The sequence below is a fragment of the Petaurus breviceps genome, unplaced genomic scaffold (genome assembly GCF_028583685.1).
Source record: "Petaurus breviceps papuanus isolate PSGF00001 unplaced genomic scaffold, PetGlider_PUasm1.0 225, whole genome shotgun sequence".
Classification (NCBI taxonomy): domain Eukaryota; kingdom Metazoa; phylum Chordata; class Mammalia; order Diprotodontia; family Petauridae; genus Petaurus; species Petaurus breviceps.
The window spans coordinates 2,533,447-2,556,473 of NW_027185889.1; the positions used below are offsets into that span (position 1 = coordinate 2,533,447).

General features: G+C 36.8%; 1 long non-coding RNA gene across 1 annotated transcript in view; it reads right to left on the reverse strand.

Moving 5' to 3' along the window:
* Positions 1-9,702: 9,702 nt before the first annotated feature.
* Positions 9,703-23,027, reverse strand: part of LOC138166598 (uncharacterized) — a 397,412-nt gene continuing 384,087 nt past the window's right edge. Inside the window, exon 3 of the long non-coding RNA XR_011169640.1 lies at positions 9,703-9,794. This is a non-coding gene — a long non-coding RNA (uncharacterized lncRNA). The remainder of the gene's footprint in view (positions 9,795-23,027) is intronic.

Sequence of the window (23,027 nt, forward strand, 5' to 3'; positions counted from 1 at the left end):
CCCTCCATCCTATACCCTCCCCTGTATATGCTTTTATTTTTCCCTTTCTCCCTTCCCCTCATGAGTTTTCCTTTTGACCACCACCTCCCTGCGTATTCCCTTTTTATCAGCCCCCCTCCGTTTTCATCCCCTTCCCCCTTACTTCTTCCCTCCCTTCTAAACATCACCCCCCTTTCTAAGCCCTTTCCCCTCCTACTTCCTGTACAGTATGATATATTTTTAACCTTAAAGTAGTATGTTTTTTTCTTCCTCAAACCACGATTGACACAGACAGATCTCATGCAATGCTCTTCTCCCTCCCCTCTGTCCTTCTATTATGTTATGTTTTCTGTCTCTTCTCGATAGAATCCTATACTTAATTGGTTGTGTTGTTCCATCCTTGTACCAGAACCAATGAAGGAAAAGCTCAAATATTGCTCACATTCCTCCCTTCTTTCTCTCTACTATAAAGTTTTTATGCCTCTTTGTGTGGCTTAATTTACTTTTTTCGGCTTCATTCTTTCCTCTTCTTCCAATACAGTTCCTTTGAAGTCCTTAGTAAGGTTTCTTATCATCATTTTGTGTAATGTATACCCACACGCTGTATTTATCTATAAACACTTTGCTCTTATTAAATAACAGGGTGTGTGTTTGTGTGTGTGTGTTTCCTTATTTACCTTTGTCTTATTTACCTTATTCATCTTTACCTTATTTATCTATGTCTCTCTTGCATCTTGTAATTGGACATTGAATTTTCCATTGAGCTCTGACTTTTTCATCAGGAAATGTTTCAATCAGGAAAAATCCATTATATTGTTCAATGACCATCTCCTTGCCAGTAAGAATATGTTCAGTTTTGCTGGACAGGTAATCCTTGGTTGTAACGCGAGCTTTTTTGCCTTGCAAAAAATCATATTCCAGTTCCTCCTGTCTTTCAGCGTAGAAGCTTCCAGATCCTGTGCGATCCTCACTGTGGTTCCATGATATTTCAATTCTTTTTTTCTTCCTGTTTGTAGTATTTTCTCCTTTACCTGATAGTTCTGGGATTTGGCCACAACATTTCATGGACTTTTCAATTTAGGATTTCTTTCAGGAGGTGACAGTTTGATTTTATTGATTTCTATTTTCCTCTCTGGTTCTAGTATCTCAGGGCAGTTTTCCTTGATGAGCCCTTTGAAGAATGTTGTCCAGGCTTATTTTCTCATCATGATTTTCTAGTAGGACTATGATTCTCAGATTATCTCTCCTGGATCTGTTTTCCAGGTCAGTTATTTTTTCATTGAGATATTTTACATCTCTTTCTAATTTTTCATTCTTGATGTTTTTTGACTGATTGTTGGTTTCTCAAAGAGTTATTCACTTCAATTTTTTTTACTCTAGTTTTCAGCGAATTATTTTCGTCAGTTAGTTTTTGAAGCTCCTTTTCCATATCACTCATTTTTCTTTTTAAGGAGCTGTTTTCTTCATTGTAATGTTTTTCTAATTTTAAAGTTTTGATTTTAAAAGAATTATTCATTTTATCTTCTACCTCTCTAATTTAGTTTTCAAATTTCTTTTTGTGCTCATTTAAGAATGCTTTTTGTGCTTGAGACTAGTTCCCTGTTGAGGCTTCAGCTGTGGATGTGGAATCAACACTGTCTCCCTCTGAATTTTGTTCCTCCCTCTCACAATAGTAGGACTCTAGGATCTTTGTCTTTGCAGTCTGCTTTTCACCCATTTTGAGTCAGAGCCCTAGCTATGCCCTTCCTCTAGGGTCCCAAACCTTTACTGTTTAAAGTTTTGCTCTGGGGCAATAATTACTGTTATTTCAGGGTTGGGGGGGGAGGAACTGGAGCATCTGGGCTTCACTATGCCATCCAGGTCCTGGACGTTCAGATAGGGGACTTTTTAAATTTCCAGGTTGTGGTTTGATAGTCCCAAAAGCAGCTGCTGCCACTGCTAGCAGCCATGCATTTGAATCTTACCCCACTCCATGAAGTCCCAGTCCTGGAGTGATAAGCCTGGCAATGGCCTTTGCTGTTGGTGAATCAACTTGCTGACATGTTGATCAGGCCTAGGCCAGGGGCCTCTGTGTTCCATGCCATCGAGGCCTCTGTGCTGACCCACATTGTCTTCCAGGCCTCTGCCAGAAAGGATTTTCTATGCTCACATGAGTTCTATATTTTTATTTAAATCCACATCACTGTGTATTCATACATTAACCATTTTTTAAACTCTACAATCAAGACTTCTGTAGCATTTCACTACAAATCATCATAGTTCAATTGTTTAGCTTTGTCATTTCAAATGACCAGTTTATTCAATCAACAAGTTAGTTAAACCAAAGACTTGACTGTCTAAGCAGCTCCAGCCTGTAGATATTCAGTTAGTCAAATAGAAGAGAAAATCATGTCACAAATTCACCCAGATATCATTTATAAAAGTAATTGTAAAATACATCTCTTCTGTTCGGAAAAGAAAATTGAATGCTTTCTCAAATTGACTCTCTCTCTGAAAACCATTGATGTGAGAGCAATGTTATATCTTGACTTGCTATGCCTTGCTTATTTTTTCTCTTTCCTTATTCTTGTGTGAAAGGTATGCTCCTGATTTGGAGAAAGACTAGTATTTAAAAGCTTAAATTAGGCTTTGACTATTTTTCCAGGAATATTCCTAGAGTTGATACACATTGATGTCTGTGTCAAACATTCAGAATTATTCCATGTTTTCCCTAAAGATACATACAGGTTGAAATAAAAAGATTGAAAAGTTTGGGAAACCTCAGAGATTTTGGTGGAAGTCAAAATATGTGCATATATTGATGGTTTGATAAAGGTAAGAAAGCACCGGGTTTACCTGTATGCTTGAAAAACGCTCATGATAAATTTTTTTATATTGAAATGCAGGCAGCCAGGATCAAACTCACCCTAGGTTCTGTCAGTGTGCTTACTGTTGGATTCCTGGACTGGAGACAAACTATAAAAATAGTTTCAGCATGAGTGAAGTGATGAAGTTATTCAAAGGGAATAGACTCTCTATTCTTATTTTAAATGGTAGGCTGAAAAGTCAGTCAAAAAATTCAGTAGAAAAATGTGAATAAAAATATTATTAAAGGTTTATAAGTTGATAAGACATTTGTATCTTGCATTAAAGAGGAATATCAAAATAATTCATCTTCAAAATATTTTATTTATTTTTTGCTATAGAAAGGTCAATAAGTGCTACATATCAAAAGGTACATAGATGTTTAAATCACACGTTTAAATGCATCTATGTATAGGTGCTATACACAGACATTTATATGTACTTTTAAAACATTAATCAAGGCATGTATCAAAGCATGAGTTTGACTTATTTCCTAAGAATTCTTTTTTATTCAATACATGTCTCTTTAATTCTTGTGCATTTATTAAGGAAATTTCCATTAGATATCTTTCACATATATGCCATGACAATATACAACCTCCTGAGAGCTTTTTTAAAGGTTCATTTTTAATTGAATTAAAGCACTGATCAGTGCAGTATGTATTACTATTATTTCTGATTGCATGCCAGTATATTCCACATCAGTTTCTTAATATTTTAATGGCCTCCTGTGTGACATTTCTTGAGATTTTATCTTTGTAGGCATTGAATTTGAGGTAGTTTTCAAATCTTTGAATATGACTAAGACTATATCTCATAAATAAAAATTATGTTCCTAAAAAAGAGCTTCATGAGGTAGATAAACAAAATTGAAAGATTTAATTGCCTAAAGGTGACTCATGAATCGATAAAATAGAAGTTTTGACTATGTTTGCTAAGTATTCTCTACTAAAACGTTGTTTCCAAGTTAAACTCATGACAAACTGTAACAGTCTTGGATGTTGAACAATTCCATATTTTTTTTTCTAATGAGCAAAAATGTGTTTAAGTTTAATTTACCTAGCAAACATTCAGACACTTAAATATATCTGTAAACTAATAAATTTGGATGTTCCCTCCAGTGATACAGTTTCTAACTCATCAATGATCCTATTTTGTGTTCTTATACATGGCCTTCTGTAAGTTTACAACAGGAGGTTCACCCAGTGAGACATTTTTTCTCCTAACATCTGGATGATAAAACCCTTGGCCTCACCACATGACTAGTCCACCTTTGTTTTCTAGAATATATTTCCTTGATGACATATTATTCTACTGTTCTTTAAAGTTTCCTATATATATATATATATATATACATATATATATACATATATATATATTCCTTGTTAGTTAACACAAGAAGCACAACTTTCTCTCTCTCTCTCTGTCTGCTTTATTAATTTTTGATTTTTTTGTGCTTATAATGTTCTCTTCATCTCAGTAACTCAGCAATAGATGTGGGATATTGCAATTCAAAAATGAACATTGGTTTCAATGAGGAGCTTGGGCTCATTCAAAGAATTTTGTTAATTTTTTAAGAACAGTCTAGCTCATGCGCTTCCGGCTGCTTAATTATGGTTCCAACTTCTTAACTATTTAAATTGTCTGACACAAAAAAGCATACTGATAGGAAAAGTTCTATAGGTTGTTCATCTAACTGAATGTCAAAGCAATGGGCATTCTTTACCCATTTCATTATATCAGCAATGCAATATTCACAATGCCTATTGCAATTATAAATATACTGATGTGGTTATTAATCACAAAATATATCAGGCTTTCTATATGGGGGATAAAGAGAGAACATTTATTAAAACACCAAAAGACTGAGTCCCTAAAGAGAAAGTAAAAGCCATCACAGTAGTTATGAAATTGGCACAGGTAAAGTAGAAAGCACCCACATTCTCAAGCCTTTAAAACAGAACAGGCTACCTCAGGCAAAGGTCTTCCTCTCCCCACTCACAGCAACTAGTCAGCAACTAGGAAGCATACTCCTAGCAGCTCCGGCCCCTGGCAGTTCTCAGCAGGAGTCCTTAGCAGAAATTGTGGCTGGCTCAAAAAGGGGTTCGCGCCTCCATCTACAGCTTGGCGCTACCACTACAACTGCTGCTACCTCTGCTGCTGCTGCCATTACTGCTAGCCACTACAGGAACTCTAGCTTGGCTTCTGCTTCCTCTTGCCCCACCCCTTTCTGCTACGTCAGCAAGTCCAATGGGGCATGGAAGAACTTCAAATTCCATAACCCTTACATTTGGCCCCAAGATCTTTCATGTCCCTTACTTGGCAAAAGTACATTAGGAATAAATGGTGTCAAAATAATTTCACAGCAATATAACAAGGATAGCACACAATAAACACAGAAAACTATATTTTAGGGTGGGGATTGAGCACAAGCTCCCCATCATTTCCCCCACCCCAAACAAATGGGGCCCCAAAATCTTGTGGTAAGGAGCGAAGGTCTCTTTTTCCATGGCTACTTGCTACTGAAATCGGATGTAGAGCTGTACCTGTCCCATGGGGTGCCATTTGAGAGGTCAGTTCTCAATATGCTTGATGCCAGGTCCAAGGGTGACACATCACAGTTGCAGACAGAGGGTGACATCCAGCTTAAGCTATCAGGGATCTACAGGTGGAGGGTACCGAGCCTGCAGAAAGAAATCTAGCAAACAAGGTTAACAGACAAAAAGTCAAGAAGAAGCAAACAGACAATAACCAGACTATTGTAGCCTCACTCACGGTAGAATAAATGACTTAAGGGTACAATTTTGTAATCATCTTCTCCAGAATAAACAATAGTTACAGTGTTATCTCTCCCATGTGCTATAATCTCTGCAGCATTTGGAACATCATCTGGCTTCCGTTTTACCCATACTTTAGCTCCTGATTTTATCTTATCAGTAGAACCAAATCCTTCAATTCCTCTGACAGTTATTTTGGAAGGAGGGTCAGTTTTTACAAGTGGTATAGTTTTACAAGAAATGATAATCGCTTGAACTATCCTATCATTTTTATGAATCTGTATGGGCCCTTCACCTAAATTATGGAATGTTACAACAATTTCTCCTTGATAATTAGAATCTATTACTCCAGCCAATACATGTATTCCTTGAACTGCTAAGATTCGGGTAAAATCTGTCCAAAGTGATTTTTAGGGATTCTTATGCATATCCCAGTGGAGATTTTTCTTATGTATTTTCTGTCTAACCAAAAGTCCTCTAAACAATGTAAATCATACACCACTGAACCAGGTGTCCCTGTGTACTGTGCTGGGACATCTGGCCTCAAGGTCCAATACTCAATATTTGGAATCTTATGTGTTTGTTGTTTTCTAATTTGCAGATTTGGAGTCATCATTCAGGCTAGAGGTGTACTTCCTCCCAATGGTCTACTATTCAAATTACGTAAAGCCAAGAACAAATTATCCTTCCAATGTTGATATGAATTATTGGAACTTAACTTCCTCAACTGTTCTTTCAGTAATCCATTCATTCTTTCAATTAACCCAGATGGTTCTGGATAATATGGAATATGATATATCCATTCTATATTGTTTAGTATACAATACTTCTTCATTTCATTGCCTTTGAAATGTGACCCCTTGACACTTTGAATCTGCATTGGGGTTCCAAAATATAGACTTATGAGACCTAGAGTTTTACAAGTGTTTTTCTGGGTTGCACTCTTATAAGGATAAGCCACTAGTACCCTTGAATAGGTGTCAACACAAGTACATATAAATCTGCATTCCTTTATGTAGTGGTAGTGGACCAATGTAATCTATTTGCCAGATTTGGGTTGGGACTTTTCCTCTTGCTCTCCCTCCAGTTACTGCCTGAGGAACAGTTCGCTCCTTTTCCAATTGACATATATGACATTCTTCTGCTATCTGTTTTAACAGTGAATGAGAAATACTAATACGTCGATCTTGTGCCCACTGGTGTGTGGCCTGGACCCCCAAATGGCCTGCTGTTTGGTGGACCCATTTCGCTAATATCAGATCATCAGTTGTTGTCAAAGTAGGGACAATATGTTCAGTAGCAATCTTTGCCAGTCTATCAGCATGAGCATTGTATTCACTTTCTGGTGTGGTGAGGGCCACATGAGCATCTACTTAAAAAACTGACAAATCAGTGACCAAAGACATGTTCCAGATAACTTTCCATAATTCTTTGCCCCAGACTTGTTTGCCATGAATTTTCCAATTTTCATTTTTCCACATGGGCATCCATGTAGCTAAACCATTAGCTGCCACCCATGAATCAGTGAATATATGACACTGTCTACCTTCTTCTATTTTGATGGCTTGATATACTGACATTAAGTTCAGGATATTGGCTACTTCCACCTATCCCAGTACTTTCCAAAGTCCTTCTGGTTCATGGGTTATAGGCCACTGCTTTGCAATGTCTTTTTTTGGCCCAAATATTTCACTGTCCCATCAGTAAACCATGCATATCTCTTTTGTTCCTCAGTTAATACATCATATCCCTCATTCCATTTTACAGTGGACTGTACCAAATGTTGCTTTGACTCAGGGGTTGAGTCATACAATTTCTATGTTTGCTATAGATTCATGTAGAGCAGATGCTTTGCTTTTGCCTGTTTTCACTCTAGTTTGAATATACCACATCCATTTGAATATACTAGCTACTTGGGCATGTCTAATTCTGTGAGAAGCTGGGGTACTCATTACAAAGGTCATAATAGGGATTGCAGGTCTTAATATCAATTCATGGCCCAGAGTCAGTTGTTCAGTCTCCACCAAAGCCCAATATACAGCTAATAACTGCTTTTCAAAAGGTGTATAATGGACTCCAGATGAAGGGAGTATCCTACACCAAAATCCCAAAGGTATATTTTGGCTTTGTTGTTTTTCCCATAAGATCCAGTTTGCATAATCATCTTGTACAGTAACTTGCAATTCCACTGGACCATTTTGCATGGGCCACAAATCTAGGACCAATTGTATGGCAGCCTTGGCTTCTTCAAAAGTTTTACTCTGCTCAAGTTCCCAATCGAATTCATATTTCTTCCATGTGACTCTATATAATGGTTTAAAATCTGTCCCAAATGTGGAATTTGGTGCCTCCAGTATCCAAACAACCCTATGAACTTTTGGGCCTCCTTCCTATTGGTACGGGTAGGAAAATCTTGCATCTTTTGACAAGCTTGAAGAAGAATGTCCTGTAGCCCCTTGTTCCATTGTATACCCCAAAATTTCACATTTTGAGCTGGTCCTTGAACCTTTGCAGTGTTAATTTCCTACACTTTACTTTTCATATGCTCAATTAGGAGGGTCAAACTCCTTTCCACTTCTTCTGCATCTTTTCCGGTATCATTATTTCATCAATGTAGTGGTAGCTGTACACCAGGTAGGTTTAATTCATCCAACTGTTCAGCCACAATCCTGTGACAAATAGTGGGGCTATGTATGTACCCTTGTGGCAAGCGGGTGAAAGTATATTGTCTACCCTGCCAAGTGAAAGCAAAGTGGTCCCATTGTTTAGAGTCTATTGGGATGGTGAAGAAGGCATTTGCCAAGTCAATAACTGCATACCAAGTCCCATCATATTTGTGGATCCTTTCTATTAAGGGGATGGTATCTGGAACAGCAGCATACAAAGAAGGAGTCACCTTATTCAACTCACTATAATCCACAGTCATTCTCCATGTCCCATCTGATTTTCTTCCTGGCCAAACAGGGTTATTCCATCTTGTGGTTGTAGGGAATAACACTCCTGCTTCAACATATTTCTTTGTAGTAGTGATAATTTCATCTTGCCCACCTGGCACACGATACTGTTTTAAAGTAATTACTTCAGAAGGTTCAGTTAAAGTGATTGTGTCCATTTTTATTTTTCCCACTAAAACTGTATTAATTCCTACCTTCCTTACAGAAAATTGGTATGTCCCTTCAGGTAAATTCAGAGTCATGCCTCTCAATATATCTATTCCAATGATGTATTGAGGAATGGGTACAACAACCTGTGATAGTAATGGCAATTAAAGATTCCCCTGTATTGGCTTGGTTTTCAAATTGATTGTATTAAAACCCAGAGTTTGTTAATCCCACCTGTGGGATGGGCTTGTTGATGTGAAAAGAAAGTCCTGAAGTGGGAGGAGCTGGTGATGTAGATTTGGAGAGACAAGAGAGAGGCGGAAGTTCTTTTTGGAAGCAGCACCTCGTGGAGAGGGAGAGACTAAGAGATTGCTGGTGGCCGCTTTGAATTGCCCTGGACTTTTGAGACCTGCCCCCTGAGCTGCCATGGACTGAGGAGACATGGCTGTTTTGCTGGTACTTTGTCTGTCTGTTTTGATGTTATTTTGCCAGATTTGTCCACTGGTGAAAGACTGTCCTGTTGAAGAAGTCCTGGAACCTGGCATTTGGTTAAGAAGGCCTGAGACTGTCCTGCAGACAGAGAGTGAATACTGTCCACTGGTGAGGGACAGTACTGAGAGTGAATACTGTCCACTGGTGAGGGACAGTACTGTTGTTGCAGGGGTCTGGAGACTGTCCGGCAGACAGAATGAATACTGTCCACTGGTGAAGGACAGTGCTGTTGTTGCAGGGGTCTGGGAGCCTTTCTGTTGGTTCAGAAGCCCTGAAGAAGGATTTTCTTGTTGTATGTCTACAGAAATCCTGGGAGAGGGCTTTGCTAATGTGTTCAGGGGTTCTAGGACTGTTCTACAGACAGAGGATAAATTCATGAAGGGACTGGCAATGTATCTTATGGCCTTGCTAAGCCTTGTCTCTCCAGGAACTAAGATTGCTGAGAACTTGCCTCGTGTCAAGATGAAGAAAAGACCTCCATTTGGGTATTAAGTGCTGTGTTTAAACTTGATGTAACTCTGGGGTAGATTCAATTGTGATCCAGGGGTGGGGAACTTTTGACCTTTTTGTGTTCTATGGTTGAGCAAATGAATGTATTTTACTTATGTTTGGAAACTAATCTCCATTTGAGAAGAGGGGCTTTGTGGTATTTGGAACAGAGACTTTGTAATTGATTGAATGATTGGAAAGTCCTGGGGTGGGGTAGGCCTTGGAGATTATTTAATCACACTTAGTAAATGCTGTATTTTGAATGATGTCATGTTTTGATCTTCTCTGTTCTGGGTTTGTTACTGAATAAAATAGAGAGCACCTATGCTGGTATTTTGAACCTGGGAAGTTGCCTTTGCTTGATATTACATTACACAACCATATTCTTTCTTAGATAACTGCCCAATTTTCATTGTCATTTTAACTTGTCTGGCTGATATTTCAGTCCCTCCTAGACCTGTGATGGTAATAGGAGTTCCATGTTTAAACTTATCAGGGTTTCCATAGATAAGTGTGGCCTCAGCCCCAGTATCAAGCAGTGCCCTAGTCACAGTAGTTGATCCATACTTCCAATATATTTTTAAACCAATATGGGGGTCTGAAATCTCTTCTGCATACTCCTTTTACCTGGGCTGGGGCTTGGCTTATCTCCTATTCTCCCTGAAGGTAGGGCAAACATGGATACAAAGTTTCAGATTCAGGAGTACCTGCAGGGATGGTTCCTGCTTCCCTATTAATTCTAATGCTAAGTACCTTTTCTTGGTACAGCTAATGCAGCTCTTTAGTTCAAATACAATCTAATTGTTCTGAAGTCCACCCCTGCTCTTAATAGAGCAGTAAGCAGGTCCCTTCTTGTTGATCTATTTTGTCTCTGAATCCTCTGGCTGTTTACTCTTCTCCGGAGGAAATTTGTGTTTTTCCCATTCCCCTAGGAACTTAATTGTGAAATCTTATCCAGCACCTCTGAAAGAGGGTGCCCTATTTCTCCAATTAATAGAGTCAGAATTAGGTGCTTATATGCAGGAGGAGCCGTCTTCACTATGATATTTCTATGAGGAACTATTAGGGTGGTATCATAATATGCATTTGCATCTCCAGTCATGATAGCAATTTTTATTACCTCCTCCTTTAGCTTTTTCATACAGTCTCCAAATGAGTACCAGGGTCTGACTCCCCCTAGGCCACATAGAGTCAGTAGGATATTTCTTTATGCATCCCTCTGCAGGTAAAGCTACCAGATCAGTTTTGTTGTTACCTCCTTGCATATGGTGATCCCTAAAATCTTGGTGTACAAAAGGATTCTTACTGATACTTATGAATTTTAAGCAGTACTCACTGTTAAGTTTTATTCCTCCGGTGCCTTCATCAGTGATTCTTACTATCCAAGACACTAAAGACTCTCCCATTCTTTGGGTGAATCTACTCAATATATCAGTGATCTCCTGTTGAGTGAAATCCTCAATTATCTCCCTGGACTCTGTTTTGCCCCGGTGGTTCTCCTGTCTTCTTCCTCCTATGGGGAGAGCTTCTACAGTAGAAGACTCCTCATCTAACCTTGCTCCATTCTCCTCACACACTTGAAGCTGTCAGGGAATCTCTGCCCAGCCTGTACAAAACCTTCATGCACATTCCTTCTGCTAGTTTTTTGCTTCCTTTTAGCTACATGAACGGTAGCTTGCTCCTGGACCACATGAGTCCCTCTAGTTTTCTCTTCTGAACTCTATGACACAGAAAAATCCTCAGGCAAAGCAGCTTACTCCCTAGCCATCTGAGCTCTTTCCTCCAGCAGCTTATCCCTACTTTTACACATAAGATGATAACATGTTAGCAGGACCCAGCCTCTCCTGCACACTCCTGCCAGTTCTTTGCCTGGTTCTATGGGTATTTTTGCAAACATCTTTCCAAATCTCCAGGTTCTCCCTCTTTTAGCCTTGGTTCCCAGTTTTCACAGGGCCTTGTGCTTTTTGCCCATTCTCTGGCTAGAGAGAAATAAGGCAAATCCTCCCATCCTGGAATAGCCATTTCTCCCTCTAAAGCCCATCTGCTTCCAAATAGAGGCCTGACATTTTGTGATCCCTCCATCGTCACCAAATATAACAGCAATGCAATATTCACAATTCCTATTGCAATTATAAATATGCTGATGTGGTTATTAATCACAAAATATATCAGGCTTTCTATATGGGTGATAAAGAGAGAATATTTATTAAAACACCAAAAGACTGATTCCCAAAACCAGAAAGTCAAAGCCATCAGAGTAGTTATGAAATTGGCACAGGTAGATAAAGTAGAAAGAGCCCACATTTTCAAGCCTTTAAAACGGAAAAGGCTACCTCAGGCAAAGGTCTTCCTCTCCACACCTACTCAGTGACCAGGAAGCATGTTCCTAGCAGCTCTGGCCCCTGGCAGTCCTCAGCAGGAGTCCTTAGTAGAAATTCTGACTGGCTCCAAAAGGGGTTTGTGCCTCCACCTCCACCTCGGCGCTACCGTTACCACTGCCACTGCCTCTTCTGCTGCTGCTGCCGTCACCCCCTCTGCTAGCCACTGCAGGAACTCTAGCTAGGCTTCCGCTTGCTTTTGCCCCACCCCTTCCTGCTATGTCAGGAAGTTCACTGGGGCATGGAAGAGCTTTAAATCTCATAACCCTTACATTCATTTTTCAAAGGCTGTTCAGAATTCTGAGGATACATGTATTGCACACAGTTTAACATGAAAAAAAGAAGCATTTGGAAAACACCAAGCATTTCTCCATCTAGAATCTTCTATGGTCATCACTTTATGGATAGATAGGTAGATAGATAGATAGATAGATAGATAGATAGATAGATAGATAGATAGATGAATAGATAGATGGAAAGACACACTAATGTGTGTTCATATATGTATGTTTGTATATATACACATATGTGTATATGTGTGTATTCAGAGTGTGTAATTGTGCATATCTGTATATGTGCACATATATGTATACCTATATACATATACATAATATTCATATAGATACAAGTGTATGCACATATATAGCTATAGCTATATGTATATGGACATAGATAGCTATAGCTATATTAATATCTATATTTATATGTATATATACATATTTAAGAAATAACTGTGTATATATGTATAGGTTCTGTAGTATTTAGTGCAATTTTTTTTTTTTGCATTTCTTCCATTCTTAACAAATTCTTAGAGTTTTTACTATCCAATTTATATCTTTCCTTAATTTGGCTAACATATGAATGTCACTCCACATCCTCATAATTTTATATTCTTAAGCACGGACTTGTTTTATATACAATTTGTCCAAAATGACTATTTTTCTCATCATTCTTCTATTTAATATTGAACTTATTTAGGAAATATATGTGAGAACAGGTATGTGTGTAAACACAAGTTTCAATTATTTGATAAACGGCTCGAACTTATCAGGTAGCTACTCTGAAAAGTAGGTTGTTGGAAAAGTCCTCCAAAAGTCAATTATAAAAGAAAGGTTTTAATTTTTTTCTTCAATTAAAGAATATATACACATACACATAATTTTTTCAAAAAAATTCATAGGCTTTATGAATCGTAATGCCCAAATTTTTGTATATGACTTCAACTACAACTCTTAAAAGATCCCTTTTTATTTAAGGCAATATTTTGTGGTTTCATGTTGATCTATTTTTATTCTTCCTGTAGTCAAATGAAGATTATGCACAGATTTATTTTTAAATCACAACCATCAGTCATTTTCACATAAAAGTGAAGTTGGGAAATACCCTATATTCTGTGCAACTAATCTTATCAGAGAAACTGAGAAGTATTATTCGTCTAAGGTAGTTTTGTTCTTTGTTGTTAACAATATCCAGAAATATATCCCAAAATTGTTTTCATATGCCACAGATTTTCTTCACAATGAAATTGTTCTGCTTTCATCACAAAACGCCCATAGTTTTCTTTTCTTTTTTTTTTATTGTAATATCATTCTCTAGTAAAAAAAAAAACAACATAGTCACATATGTTACTTTTTCTTTAATTTAGTATTAGGAAATGTTTTTTGTTTTTTCATAGTTTACTAAAGTTAATTTCTGAAACAAATTGAATTATTTGTTTTCCCTACCTTCCTTTGCAGTTCTTGATTAAGCTATTTTTGAGTAATTTCTGTGTCATGTTACCTCCCAGTCATTTTCATGGGTTTTGGAATTTTTACCATGACTAGGTGAATGAGAAGAATTTTTTGCCAATGAATACAGGAAAAAATTGGAAAAAAAATAGAAACTTTGTATGCATAGAAATATTGGATCACCCATTTGGAAGGAATTGGCTAAGCACAGGTATCAGGTCATAAGGCAATAAAATCAGTACCTACTATGTGCAAAAGCATTGATCTAAATTCTAAGGACAGCATGAAAGGGAAAGGTATTCCCTGCCCCAAAGAAGCATATATTCCACTGGGTCAGAAATCATGCAAATAACAATGTACAAATGAGTTATATAAAGGACCAATTGGAAATAATCAATAGAGGGAAGACAAAAGAATTAAGAGTGATTGGTAATGGGGTGGCTAGGTGGTGCAGTGAATAGAGCACTGGGCCTGGAGTCTGGAGGACCTGAGTTCAAATCCGGCCTCAGACATTTAACACAAAAACAAGCCTTGTTACCTTGGGCAAGTCACTTAATCCCAATTGCCCTAAAAAAAAAAAAGAGTGATTGGTAAAAGCTTCTAGTAAAATGTTGGAATTGGTTCAAATATTCCCTTTTATTTAACTTTACATATTTTGAACTGTGTTACTTAACTGAGCTCACTTTCTTGTATTAATACGTTATTCTTTTTTCTGGTAGATTTATGTCAGATAATCTTAGAACCCAAGAATGGTCTTTCTTATGAGCAGGCCTTTAGGGCATCAATGTGTAGGTAGGTAACAGATAAGGCCATAGATAGCATTTTGCACATGTTGAGTAAACAGTGGGAAAAAAGCACATTTATATCAACTTTTAAAGATAAAAGCTTTTGTGCTGTGAAGAGACAGAAGCCTGTGGGCATAGCAAGACTACTGTGTTATGGGAAGGTGATCCCCTTCTGACTAGTCTCAAAAGGAAAGAAGTGGGTACCATCTGGTAGCTTGCATTTAATTACCCTCACTAAGTACTGAAATCATTTTTTTATGTTGCAGAAAGGTCATAGATTTGCAGATTTAAAGTTTAAAGATACCTTAGATAGGAATCTAGTATAAAGAGTTTATTTTACAAATGAGGCAACTAAGTCCTAGGGAGTTCAGTTGACTATCCCAAGGTCAGCCTGGTACTTTTAGACAGGAATTGAGTTCAAGTCTTCCTGATTTCAAGTCCAATTGTGTATCCTCCATGCATCATTGACATTTTACAACTGTGGGAAAAAGCTCCAGGTGCCCCATTATCATTAAAATCCTAATAATGGGATTACCAAGGGTGAAATTGTAAAGTTCTGTTATTAAATGTCTATTTCTACAAAAGAACTTGATTTAATTATCAAATGGTAAATCTTTGAGGGAAACATATTATTAGCAATGAAAACGATTACATTATACACATATATGCACATAGTGCATATGTGTTTTGAACATATATGTGTACATTCATGTATTCATGTGAATTGGATAGACATATGAGTGTATTAATGCATTATTCATATATAAAGTTTCAATGAACAATTGTGTGCATATATGCATGTATGATTTAATTTATGGATATATATAGCAACAAGCACACAAGCTTCCCCAGGGTGTCTACCAACACAGGTTCTTAGATCTGCTTTTCTAAAGGAAAGCAACTCAAAATGGTTTAACAAGCTTACTTTAATCAATCAAACATATATTGTTTACCTAGTTTAGGGAAAAAAGGTCAGCACCCTGAACTTCAGAGTATATGAAGTTACAAGACAGAGAAACAGATCAAGCAGACAGGCTTCCAAACTGTCCAACCATTACATCCATACCAAATCACAGTTACCAGAGAGGGAAGCATCATCATCTGGGTTTTCAAAGCCAGGGGACTCTCAACAGCTGCCCAGAGTCTCGTCTGGTCAAGTCAAACAACATTTCTTAAAGTGAGCCCCAAAGCAAAGCCTCACATCAAGGTTTATATAGCCTTCTCCAGGTTCAAAGAAGTAACAACCCTCTTGACCCACTGCCAAATCACAAAATATCTCCTGAAAAATAGGCCTCCCACCACAGGCTCTAGTTTTACTTAACCTAGGGGCAGGGAAGATCTCAAAAATGTACATTGCTGTAACAATCTATATGCATGTATATTTTATTTGGGCAAATGTATGTATATACACATATGTTCACATTTTGGAAGTGTATATAACTGTGATCTTTGTGATCATGGATATAATATTATTATTTTTATTAATTTGCCCGAATAGAGAGTTGAACAACGTCTATACAATTATTAATATATATTGTAAAATTTTCATTTGATTTAGTGACTTTTGCTAAAGTTTGCTTTATCTTTTCCCTAATAATATGAATAAAGAATAAAGAATGCTACTTTGGAATTTAATGACATAACAAATATTCACTATGCTCTTGAGATACATTTTGAAATTTTCCTCTCTTAGTTGGAAATATGAAGTCCCCAGAGATTTGTTGCTCCTTTACTGCTGTAGGAATAAACTGACATAGTAGGGTCATATTGAATAAGTCAGAGAATTGTGTGTTACCCAAGAGCCCCCAATGGCATGTCTCCCATTATCTATCAGCCAGTTGAACTTCTACCATTGAGTACTGCATAGATACACACACACATATATACATATATATATATATATATATATATATATATATATATATATTACACACACACACACACACATAACGTGATTGATGGGGAAAATTAAAAGAAACAAAATAAATAAGTAAATATAAGGCATGCTCTACCTTTGCAAACACAAAGTTGCCAGAGAGAACATGTGTGGGAAAAGTTTATCTTCTTCTTTTTATTTCAATAATCTTTATATTAATTTGTTTGTTTACTTTTAGTTTACAATATACAATTCCACAATTCCTTGAGTTTCACATTTTTTCCCCTTCTGTCCCCTCTCCCCCATGGCAGCATACAGTCAAATATAGGATCTGTAAATACTTTCACATTATACATTAGTCAGGTTATAAAGACAGATTGTATCAGATGGAATGAAAAATGGTAAAGAGGACATAAAACCAAACGAAAAAAGGGGAAAATCAGGTAATTTGTTCAATCTTTATAGAAACTCAGTTCTTTCTATTTCTTTCTCTAGATTTACTCATTTCTCTCCATCAAGAGTATTTTGGGATTGAATTATATCACTGCATTGCTGAAAAGAGTACAGTCTATCAAAGTTGGTCATCACTCATACGTTATGTCAGCAATTGTGTACAAAATTGTGTACAATCTCCTGGTTCTACTCTTCTCACTCAGCATCAGTTCCTATAAGTCTCTCTAGGTAAATATGAAGTCCATCTGCTCCTCATTTCGTATACCACAATAGTATGTCATAACATGCATACACCACAACTTGTTCAGCAATTCCCCAAGTGATGGTCACCCCCTTAATTTCCAATACTTTGTCACCATAAAAAGAGCTGCTATAAATATTTTGGTATATATGGGTCTTCCTCCCACTTCTATGATCTCTTTGGGATATAACCCTAGTAGTGGTATTGCTGGGTGAAAGGACATGAAATTATTTATAACCCTTTGAGCATAATTCCAGACTGCTCTCCAGAAAGGCTGGATCAGTTCACAATTCCAACAGCAATACATTAGTGATCCAAGTTGTTCAAATCCTTTCCAACCTTTGTCATTTTCCTGTTTTGTCATCTTAGCCAATCTGACTGGTGAGATGTGGTATCTCAGAGTTGTTTTAATTTACATTTCTCTAAACAATAGTGATTTAGAGCATTTCTTCATGTGCTTATAGACATTTTTAATTTCTTTCTCTGAAAACTGCTTATTCATATACTTTGACCATTTATCAATTGGGGAATGATGTGTTCTTATAGATTTTGCTCAATTCTCTGTATATTTTAGAAATGAGTCCTTTATCAGAGACATAGGTTGTAAAAAGTCTTTCCCAATTTCCCACCTCCCTCTTAATCTTGGTTACATTGGCTTTGTTTGTACAGCAGCTTTTCAATGTCATGTAATGAAAATTATCCATTTTGCATTTTATAATGCTCCCTAATTGTTCTTTAGTCATAAAGTCTTTCCCTCTCCAGAAATCTGACAGGTAAACTATTCTTTGTTTTCTGAAATTACTTACAGTATCAACTTTTATACCTAGATAATTCACCCATTTAGACTTGATTTTGTTTATGGTGTAAGATAATGGTCTATGCCCAGTTTCTGCCATACTATTTTCCAGTTTCCCAACAGATTTTTTTTCAAATAGTGAATTTTTTCCCCCAAACTAGAGTCTTGGGGTTTATCAAACAATAGATTACTATAGTCGTTTACTTTTGAATCTTGTATGCCTAATCTATTCCATTGATCCACTCATCTATTCCTCAGCCAGTACCAAGTAATTTTGATGACTGCTGGTTTATAATACAGATTGAAATCTGGTATAGCTGGTCCACCTTCCCTAGCATTTCTTTTCATTAATTCCCTTGATATTCTCCCAAATTAATTTTGTTACTATTTTTTCTACCTCTATAAATTAGCTTTTTGGTAAATTAATTGGTATGGAACTAAATATGTAATTTAATTTAAATAAAATTGTCACTTTTATTATATTAACTCGACCTAGGCAGGTGTAATTGATATTTTTCCAATTAGTTAGATCTGATTTTATTCGTGTGAAAAGTGTTTTGTACTTGTGTTCATATAGGTCCTGGGTTTGTTTTGGCAGTTATATTCACAAATATTTTACAATGTCTAGAGTAACTTTAAATGGGATTTCTCTTTCTATCACTTGCTGTTGAATTTCATTGGAAATATATGGGAATGCCAATGATTTATGTGGATTTACATTATATCCTACAACTTTGCCAAATTTATATATTCTCTGAAGTAGTTTTTTACTACATTCTCTAGGATTCTCTAAGTATATCATCATATCATCTGCAGAGAGTGATAGCTTATTCTGTTGTTTGCCTAATTTGATTCCTTTGTTTTCTTTTTCTTCTCTAATTGCTACTGCTAACATTTCTAGTACCAGACTGAATGAGAATAGTGATAGTGGACACCTTTGTTTCAACCCCTGATTGTAAGGGAATTGCTTTTGGCTTCTCCCCATTACATATAATACTTGCTGATGGCTTTAAGTAGATGCTTTCTATTATTTTAAGGAAGGCTGCATTTATTCATATACTTACTCGTGTTTTTAACAGGAATGGAGGTTGTATTTTGTCAAAAGCCTTTTTTGCAACTATTGAGATGATTACGTGGTGTCTGCTAGTTTCATTGTTGATATGCTCAATTATAGTGATGGTTTTCCTAATATTAAAACAACCTTGCATTCCTGCAATAAATCCTACCTGATAAAAATGTATTATTCTTGAGATAAGTTTCAGTAGTCTCATTGCTAACATTTTATTTAAAAGTTTGCATATATATTCAATAGGGAAATTGGTCTATAATTTTCTATCTCTGTTTTATCCCCTCCTGATTTAGGTATCAGTACCATATTTGTGTCATAAAAAGAATTTGGTAGGATTCCTTCACTAATTTTCACAAATATTTTGTAGAGTATTGGAATCAATTGTTCTTTAAATGTTTGATAGAATTCACTAATATATCCTTCTGGTCCTCGAGATGTTTTCCTAGGGAGTTCACTGATGGCTTGTTTGATTTCTTTTGCTGAGATGGCGGTATTTAAGTAATTTATTCCTCTTCAGTTAATCTGGCCAAATTGTATTTTTTAAAATATTCGTCCATTTCCCTAAGATTGTCAAATTTATGTGGGTACAATTGGGAAAAATAATTCCCAATTATTGCTTTGATTTCCTCTTCATTGGAGGTAGATTAACCCTTCTCATTTTTGATACTCATAATTTGGTTTTCGTTTTTTTTATCATATTTACTAATGGTCTATCAATTTTATTGTTTTTTTTTTCATAAAATCAGCTCTTAGTTTTATTTATTAATTCAATAGTTTCCTTAATTTCAATCTTATTAATCTCTCCTTTGTTTTTCAATATTTCTAATTTAGAATTTAATTGGGGATTTTGAATTTCTCCTTTTTCTAGTTTTTCAATTCCATGCCCAATTCGTTGACCTCGCTTTTCTCTAATTTAATCATGTATGCACGCAGGGATATAAAACTTCCCCTAAGAACTACCGTTAATGTATCCCACAAATGTTGGTATGTTGTCTCTTATTATCATTCTCTTGAATCAAATAACTGATTGTTTGTATAATTTCTTGTTTGACCCACTCATTCTTTAGCATTAAATTGCTTAATTTCTTAGTAGGTTTTCTTCTGTCTTTCCATGGTCCTTTATTGCATATAATTTTTATTGCATCATCTTCTGAGAAGTAGGTATTTAATATTTCTGCCTTACTGCATAGAATTATGAGATTTTTATGCCCTAGAACAAGGTCAATTTTTTGATTATGTGCTATGAACTGCTGAGAAGAAAGTATATTTCTTTTTTTTCCCCATTAAGTTTTCTCCAGAGATATATCATAACTATCCTCTCTAAAATTCTGTTTACCTCCTTAACTTCTTTCTTGTTTATTTTGAGGTTGGATTTATCAACTTCAGAGAGAGGGAGATTAAGGTCTCCCACTAATATAGTTTTGCTATCTATTTCTTCCTTTAATTCCTTTACCTTCTCCTCTAGGAGTTTGGATGCTATACCACTTAGTGCATATATGTTAAGGAATTATATTGCTTCATTCTCGATGTTGCCTTTTAGCAGGATATAGTTTCCGTCATAGTCTCTTTTAATTAGATAAATGTTTGGTTTTGCTTTTTCTAAGGATTGCTACCCCTGCTTTTCTTACTTTAGCTGAGGCATTATATATTTTATTCCAGCCTTTTACCTTTACCCTGTGTGTATCCCTCTGTTTCAGATGTGTTTATTGTAAACAGCATATTGTAGGATTTTGATTTCTAATTCATTCAGCTATCTGTCAGTGTTTTAGGGCATAATTCATTCCATTCACATTTACAGTTATGATTGCTATCTGTTTCTTTCCCTCCATCCTATTACCTCCCCTGTTAATGCTCATATGCCCCCCTTTTTCCCTTCTCCCCCTTAATAGTTTTCATTTTGACCACCGCCTCCCTAAGTATTCCCTTATCAGCCTCCCTCCCTTTTCCTCCCCTTCCCCTTTCCTTCTTCCCTACCTACTAACCCCCCCCCCCCCCCTCCGTTTTGTAGCCCTTTCCCTCTCCTACTTCCGGTATTATGTTTTGATACTTAATAAAGTATGTTATTTCTTATTATTTTTAAATAAGCAATAGGGGTTAAGTAACTTGCTCAGGGTTACACGGCCAGTTATTTCTGGGTGTGATGCTGCGTATCTGAGCCTGGGATTTAATCTTCAGGTCATCCCGACACTGAAGCCGGTGCTCTTACTCGCTGAGCCAACTGGCCGCCCCTAAAGTATGTTATTTTTTATTTGCACCAGGAGTCACAGGAAAAAATCTCATGCAAAACTCCTCTCCCTCCCCTCCTTCCCTCTAAAATGATACTTTTTTGTGTGTTTCTTCTCCCTAGAGTGCTATGCTTAACTAGTTGTTATTCCCTCCTTGCACCAGAGCCAATGAGGGAAAAGCTCATATGGTTCTCATCTCCCTCCCTAATTTTCCTCTGCTATATTGTTTTTATGCTTCTTTGTATGGCATAATTTTCTGTTTTCCACTTCATTCATTCCTCTTCTTCCATTGCAGTCCCTTTGTAGCACTTAATAAGATTTTTTTAAATCGTCATTTTGTGTATTTTATACTCGTACCCTCTACTTGTCTATAAACAGTTTGCTCTTACTAAATAACAGTATTTCTGTGAGTGTGTGTGTTTACCTTGTTTACCTTTCTATGTCATTCTTGCATCTCATAATTGGAGGTGGAATTTTCCATTGGGCTCTGGCTTTTTCATCAGGATGGTAGGGAACTATGTTATATCTTTGAATGACCATCTCTTTGCCTGGAAGAATATGCTCAGACTCACTGGGTATGTGATCCTTTTTTCCAACCCAAGCTCTTTTGCCTTCTGGAAAATTGCATTCCACTGCCTCCAATCTTTCAGTGTAGAGGCTGCCAAATACTGGGCAATCCTCACTGTGTACTCTCGATATTTGAATTGTTTCTTTCTGGCTGCTTGAAGTATTTTCTCTTTTACCTGGTTGTTCTTGAGTTTGGCCACAATATTTTGAGGACTTTTCAGTTTGGGATCTCTTTCACCAGGTGTCCGGTGGATTCTCTCGATTTCTATTTTACCCTCAGGTTCTAGTATCTCAGGGCATTTTTCCTTAACGAGCTCTTGGAGAATGTTGTCCAGGCTCATTTGTTCATCATGATTTTCTAGTAGACCTATGATTCTGAGATTATCTCTCCTGGATCTATTTTCCAGGTCAGTTATTTTTCCATTGAGGTATTTTACCTCTTTTTCTAATTTTTCATTCTTGTTGTTTTGTTTGACTAAGTCTTGGTTCCTCATAGTGTTATTTGTTTCATTTTGGTTGATTCTAGTTTTTAGCAAATCATTTTCCTTGGTTAATTTTTGGAGCTCCTTTTCCATATCATACACTTTTCTTTTTAGAGAGATGTTTTCCTCATTATAATCTTTTTCTAATTCTGCAATTTTGGTTTTGAAAGATGTATTCATTTTGTCTTCTATCTCTCTCATTTGGTTTTCAAAGTTCTTTTTGATCTCATCGAGGAGAGCTTTCTGTGCTTGGGACCAGTTCCCTATTGATGTTTCAGCTGTGGGTGTGGAGTCTTCAATGCTTCCCTCTGAGTTTGGTTCCTCCCTTTGAGGATGGTAGGACTCCAGAGACTTTGTAGTCTGCTTTGTACTCATTTTGTTGCAGGGCCCTATCCATGCCTTCCTCTAAAGATCCCAAGCCTTTAATGTAGAAGATTTTTTCCCTGGGGCAATAGTTACTATGTTTTGGGGGCATGAGGGGTTGGAACAGGTGAGGTTCACTCTGCCGTCCTTGTTTTTGGATGTCCTGATAGGGGCTTTTTTTTCTTAAATTTCTGGGCTATGAAATGGTAATCCCTGGAGTATTTGCTGTCCTGGACAGGGCCCCCTTCATTTGATTCTTAACTTCAGCTTTCCACGACCAGCCCTTTTGGTGATAGTGGCCCTTGTGGTTGGTGGGATGACTTAACCCCTGAGTTGATCAGGCATCTTCCGGGCCTTCCTCTGTGGGGCACTTGCTGTCTGGG